Here is a 7342-nt window from a genome sequence, read left to right on the forward strand (position 1 = left end):
ACTTCCTTGTTGCAATTTACATTTCTTTGATTCCTAGTGAGTTTGGATTTTGTTCTTTTAGAAGTGCATTGTTAGAATATCTTAGTGGTGACCCTGATGGAATCTCCACAATGCAGAGAAGAGGATTTGTGCATTCATTCATTAGACACGTGAATTTGCATCTAGTATGTGCCAGGCAGTTTCAGCAGGAAATAGGATAGACACAGCCCCTGCCCCAGAGCCCACAGACAGCAGTGTGTGTGTCTGGCGGGGGTGGTGTGTGGCTGGTTGGGGAGGATTGGATCTCAGCTCTAGAGACATCAGGTGCCTGAAGCAGCAGTGAAGGAACCACAAGAAGCAGTGACTCAGTTAGTCAGTGCTGTGCTGAACCATATTGGAGCCTGATGCAAAAGGAAAAATCAGAAATACTAATCCTACTGGACTGAATGTCAATATTATGACATAGTGTGAGTGTGTTTCGTGTTTGGTAATTGCAATCATTGTTGCTTCTGTTGTGGTCATCCATTTACAATGCTTGGTGCCAGTTTATTTATCTCTTGCAAAAATAAAATACAGTGTGTGTGTGTGAAAAAAAAAAGAAATACTAATCCTATCTTTATTCAAATTTTGCTATTTTGTTCATCATGGATTTTTGCATTAATGATGATTTTTTAAAAATACTACTTTATAATATTAGGTATCTTGATTGCTGAGTTTTCTTGGCATAAGTTTAGATTTTATGCCATAGATGAGTGCCTCTGTCATCTTCCCCTTTTAATCCTGGCTCTCCTGATATAGCCCTAATTTAAAAAATTTCAGTGCACACACAGGTGAGATCCTGCAACCTGAACTCAGGGGTCTCCCGCCTTATAAATAGATGCTGTTCTGACTACATAACTGGAAAGACTTCAAGTCAGTCTAATAACCATTATGGGGAATTACTGTGTGCCAGCCCCTGTGTTAGGCACCAGGGATTTAAAGTCAAAGCCCTCAGTCATTGTTCCAGTGGTAAGATTCAGAGGTCCAAGTAAATAATATGCCTTGTAATTGTCCATTAGCCACCCCTGTTCTTAGAAGACATGGCAGATGGTTATGCCAGCTTGTTCCCATCCTGGCTGCCATCTTTGGTGGACTGAATACATACAAAGGTCTTGGACAACTAAGTATTAATAACAGTCAAAACATAATTATAATAAGTACAAAGTATTTAAGTGCCCCTATGTGCCAACATGACACCAGGCACTTGTAATTGTTAGATCCAGGAAGAAAATCAGAAACCACCCTAAATGTTTAAAACAGAGGGAATTTAATTAGGGAGTTGATTACACAAGTGATGGGAAAGTTGAGAAGCTAAACAGGAGATGGTGAGGCCACCAAGAGTTTATGCAATAGCAGAAGGCCACTACAACTGCCAGGGCTGGAGAGAAAAGGAGGCGGGGTTATCAGAGCTTGGGGCAGAAGTTGGAACCTAAAATGATCTGTTTCACAGGAGCTAAAACCATGGAGGAGATTCAGCCCTTGCTTGAGGAGGGAGGAAGGAAGTGATGAAGAAATACCTATTTTGCTTTCCTTCTGCCTTTCAATCTCCCATCCATACTTCCCATTGGCCCAACCCTGCTGGAAACCAGCTGACCTTGGATCTGAGTCAGAGGTCAGCTCTTTTTACGTTAGAGAGCAATGCAGGGGAATAGGGACCTTATCTGACAGAAAACAAGTCCAAGAACAGCCCCCTACTGCACATCAAACGTCTTTGAAAATTCTTGGGGAATTCTCTGGTGGTCTAGTGGTTAGGCCTCTGTGTTTCTACTGCCGCGGGCCCGGGTTTGATCCCTGGTCTGAGAACTAAGATCCCGCAAACCACATGGTGCAGGCAAAAAATAAAAAATAAATAAAATAAAATTCTCATTACCACCTTGAAGTTAAGTACTTGATTCTATTTTAAATATGAGGCATCAGAAACCCTGAAGAGCTAAGAGATTTACTACAAGGACATACAATAAACAATTGGTGGAATTGTATTTGAGGTCAGGCTTGCTTGGGGTCGAGGTCAGGCTTGCTTGGGGTCAAGGTCATACTTTTCCTCCAGCACAGTCTCCCTCTCTGTCTCGAATCCCACCATCATCCAGGGCATCTTCAGTCCTCATGTGGGCCATCCATCCAGTGCCCTTGCCACACCATTCCTTGGCCTCTTCATTGACAAAGACCTTCACTTTAACTCTTCTTCAGCCACCAGGGCCACCATATTGCACAGCCTCATTGAATTCTATGTGATCGGTGTTCCCTGGAGTTATGCAATGTGATGGCTCTGTTGACAGCTAACCATGGCTATAGTCTGGATCTGGTCATTACATCTGAACTCTTGGCCTCTGAAATCTTAGCTTCTCAGAGTTCCTTCTCTGTTCTCCTTCCTTTTCCTTTCCTTCACTCTCATTGACTTGCCTTTTTGACCTTACTCCAACCCCATGAGTATTTATGTTCATGGTCTTATCAGTCCACCAGCCCTTCCTGAATCTACTCTCCTCCATGCCCAATCTGGGCCCCATGGTGATACACTACTCCATGACTTTTGTGATGCACTCCCTGGCCAGTGCTACTTTACCTTCAGCGTTCTTTGCTGGAGAAAACCATACAACTGTGGAGGTTGGGTTCATTATACATTTATGATTTTCATACCTGTTTAATGCCCCTGGAAAGTCCCCTCTGCTCAGCCGTAGTTTGAGAACTTCCCTGTTCCACATAGTACCACTCCTAACCTCACTATTGTCCCTTGAGCCCCGGGCTACTCTTTCCCGGGAAAGGTCCCGGTACCTACATTCAGATGTCTCAGTTCTGGACTGATGCCAATAGAATATCCCAGGACCCGCTGGAAATGTAGGAGTGAGAAGACAGGGTAGAACACAAAGTTTTGGGTTGTCTTCATAGAGGTGATGATAGGGGCCTGATTTATTGAGGAGAAACACCAGAGACACAGGCAGGGAGACTGAGACAGAAGTTGGACATTTTCTTCCAGTGTATGCGAAATTCTTCCCCCTCAATTTTCCAAGAATTCTGGGCTCAGTGGCTGCTCAAGAGTTAACATACTCTCTCTCCATTCTGTGCCTCTGCCATTAATTACTCCAGTGGCTGCAGACGCTACCAGGAGCCAGGTCCTTGCTGTTCCAGCTTCAGAGTGGGTTTGTTGCCAACCACGCATTATAAAGGACTAATTGTGAGCCCCTTGCACCTGCTGGTTCCCCTTGTGGTTGGGACTCAGGGGGAGGGGTTATTAATGAGCTTGTTGCTCATTATAATAAAACAATGGGGAAGTTGGCAAAGGGGCTGGAGGTCCAGGTGCGGTGTCAGAAAAGGTTGGTTGGCATTTCTGGAAACATGACTTTATAGTCTTATCACCTGCTTCCTTCTCTGGCTCTTGCTGTGACACCCAGAGGTAAAAGAGCTGTCATCTGGAGGGACACACACAGTCCTTGTGAGCTCATGGCCAGGGGGAGCCACTTTGATGGAGGAGTTGCTAAGCTGACACATGGTCCTGGTTGGGATGGTCCAGACACTGGGTATGCTGTGACCTCAGCCCCAGAGTATTGAGGACAGACCTGGCTGAGCCCAGGTGATTAATAGATGCAGCCTAAGGGATGGAGTGCAAGCCAGCGGGAGGCCACCAGAATGACAACGTCCTGCACCTGAAGGGCTCTGGGTAACATCCTGCTTCTGGCACAAGTACAGGACTCGGGCTGGGGTGAGGCAAGTGTGCAGAATTTAAGGAGGCTCCACTCTCAGGCTGTGTAAACGAAACAGAGCAGGACCCAGTGGGGTCCTGCCTGATACAAAAGCCTTTCTGTGCACCCATTTCTTGTTTGTAGGAAAAAGGCCTCCTAGACCTTCCCTGAGTTCCAAAGGGCAGATTCAAACAGTTACTAATTAGAGGAGTGAGGGAATGCAGAAACAAAGGAAATGCAGTCAAGAAATGATAATGCAGCAATTGGGCAGGGTCCTGGCTCCTCAAGGGATACAGAACAACTTGATACGTATCTCAGAGTTCTTCTACAGGACCTAAGGCCCCCACCCAGGTGGAGGATGGTAACTTCAGGCTGAGCACAGGCACGTGGACCCCAGGCTGGTTGGAACCAGAAGGCAGATGATTGAAATTCCTGGAGCACCGCCCTGTTACCTCACCACCAACAAATCAGAGGAAGGTCACACACCCTGCAGCCCTCCCCCCAGATTTTGCCTATAAAAGCTCTTCTCCCCAAACCATGGAGGAGTTCAGGTCTTTTGAGCACGAGCCTCCTATTCTCCTTGCATGGCCCTGCGATAAACCTTTCTTTGCTCCAAACTCTGCCGTTTCAGTTTGTTTGGTCTCACTGTGCATCGGGCACGCAGACCTGGGTTCAACAACACAAATGCAGGAGTAACGTTACGAGTGGGTATAGCACAGAGAACTATATTCAGTATCTTACGATAAACCATAATGGAAAAGAATATTTAAAAAACAAATGTATGTATATGTAAAACTGAATCATTTTGCTGTACGGCAGAAATTAACACAACATTGTAAATCAACTATACTTTAATTAAAAAAAAAAAAAGAAAAGAGTATCTCCTTAATTTTTGTGCCCTGAGTGTCTTACCTTAGTTCGGCCCATCACAGTTGCTTGGCTGCACGAGAAGGGCTGGATGATGACTCCTCCTTGATATCCTACGCTGGAGCCTGGGCAGGTCAGTGGATGTCACTTCCTGGCCCCTGGTTCTCCAGGGACTGACCTGGAGGCTCTTCTGGAAGCCCAGAGTTCACTCAGGAAAGGACAGCCGATAATAACTGGGCAGCGTCACTGTAAACCTCAAGACACAAATGGAAGTGGGTAAGAGAAACCCACAGTGGGGTGGTGACAAGTGCAGACTCTTGGGTTTGAACTTCTGGGTTCAGGCCCCAGCTTCACCATTTACCAGCAGAGCGACCTTAGGTAAGATGTTTAATACCTCAGCATCTTGGTTTCTCATCTGGAAGTGGCCTTCTTTCTGTTCCTCAAGTATAAAAATTTGTTTGTGCCTGAAGAAGACTTCTCCAAGGTCTTTGCAGGACTGCTTTCTTCTCCCCATTCAAGCCTCAGGTCAAATGTCACCTCTCTTTGGAGAGGCCTCCCCAGGCAACACTACCTAAATGAGGTACTTGACATCTCTTTGACTTGTAATTTTCTTTTAGCTTCCTTTTTTAAAAAAATTAATTAATTAATTAATTAATTTTGGCTGTGTTGGGTCTTCACTGCTGCGCATGGGCTTTCTCTAGTTGCAGTGAGCGAGGGCTACTCTTTGTTGCGGTACGTGGGCTTCTCATTGTGGTGGCTTCTCTTGTTGCGGAGCACGGGCTCTAGGCGCACGGGCTTCAGTAGTTGTGGCTCGCGGGCTCTAGAGCACAGGCTCAGTAGTTGTAGCGCACGGGCTTAGCTGCTCTGTGCGTGTGGGATCTTCCCGGACCGGGGGTCGAACCTGTGTCCCCTGCATTGGCAGGCGGATTCTTAACCACTGCACCACTAGCTTCTTTTTTAATCAGTGGTTAGATCATCTTGCTCATTCTTGTTTTGGAGTATTTGTGTTTTGTCTGGGGATTATTTAAAATTTAGACTAGCTAATGATTTTATCTCTTCAGTTGTTGCCTTTCCTTTAAGAACCAACTATTGGATTGAAAAAGAAATTCTACTAATGTTTTCTCTTTCTACTAATTCATTGCTTTTGACTTTTATGTTTATGAATTATACTTTTAAAAATTTATTCTAACTTACCAAAATGATATTTGGTTTGTTTGTTTTTATTATCTCTTACTAAATTGTGAAAGCAGCTAGAAATATTGATTTTCTTTTGAGTACAGATTTGGTATCTTTCAAAAGTTTTTAACAGGATACTGAAAGGGACTTTTGCTGATGCCCCGAAATATATGAATAGAACCCAAATATATAGTCAAAGAGATGTCAAGTACCCTAGAGCATATTGCAACCTGGGGAGAAGGGTTGAGTAAGAAACCCGCCAAGACATATAAAAGGTCTTCTGTGGTGGCCATAAAAAAAATGCATCATCAGGGGAGTTCCCTGGCAGTCCAGTGGTTAGGACTCAGTGCTTTCAGTGCCATGGCCCCAGGTTCGATCCTAATCCCTGGGTGGGGAATTAAGATCCCACAAGCTGTGCAGTGCGGCCCCCCCAAAAAAAATCATCATCAGATCTCCTGCTGTGGGAACACAACTGACTGATGGCCTGGCTGCTGTCTCTTTGGATCCTTCACCATGATTGGGCCAGAGCTACGCTTCTCATGGGCTGCTCCCAGCAGTGAGTGACCACAGCGGGGCTACTAAAGCAGATCTACTCCTGCAGTATGCCAGGCTCCTCCACCAGGCAACTTTGGCTTTAGGACTCCCCATAGTCCTGGCAACTGGGAACAACACTGTAATCCAAGACCCTTTATACCTAATCCTTCTTCCATCTCCTTCTCCTTCATAGGGACAGACCTTTGTTGCTGTCAGAAGGCTCTCCCTGCCTCCTCAGATCCCTTACTTTATCTTTCAGAGGTGGGTTTTCTGGAGAAACAGAACCAATAGGACTTTATCTATCTACCTATCTATCTATCTATCTATCTATCTATCTATCTATCTGTCATCTATTGAGTCGGCAAGCTGGAGACCCAGGAGAGCCGATGGTATAGTTCCAAACTGAAGACCAGCAGTCTCAAGACCTAGGAAGAGCCAATGTTTCAGTTCAAATTCAAAGTCAGGAAAAACGGATGCCCTGGCTTGAAGGCAATCATGCAGGAGGAATTCTCTGTTAGTTGAGGGAGGGTTGGCCATTTTCTCCTACCCAGGCCTTCAACTGATTGGAGGAGGCCCATCCAAAATCTACTTTACTCAGCCTGCCAACTCAAATATTAATCTCATCCAAAAATACTCTCTTAGGAATATTCAGAAGTAATGTATAACCAAATATCTGGGCATCCCAGTCAAGTTGACACATAAAACTCAACTTGTTTTAGTTGAGGCAGATGGTCTTTAGCATCAGTTTCAGAGACTTTTAGAGCTGAGGTGAGTTTGTGATTGTCTTGGCTTTTCCCTCATGGTAACAAGATGGCTGCTCCATCTGCAGTGTCACGTCAATATTCCAGTCAGGAAGGGCAAAGAGCAAATGACCTGCGTCCTCGGAGTCTTTCCTCTTTTAAGTGGCTTTCCTGGAAGGTCCACTTAATAATTTCCATCTTGACCTCTTTGGCCAGAATGTGTCACGTGGCCACTGTTATTTTCAAGGGAAACTGGGAAAAGTAGTTAGTATCTTGGCATACTGCCTCCCTGCAAAAGTCAGGAAGGATGAGTGTTGGGTGGCAAACCAGTAA

The sequence above is a fragment of the Tursiops truncatus genome, chromosome 15 (assembly GCF_011762595.2).
Source record: "Tursiops truncatus isolate mTurTru1 chromosome 15, mTurTru1.mat.Y, whole genome shotgun sequence".
Lineage (NCBI taxonomy): Eukaryota > Metazoa > Chordata > Mammalia > Artiodactyla > Delphinidae > Tursiops > Tursiops truncatus.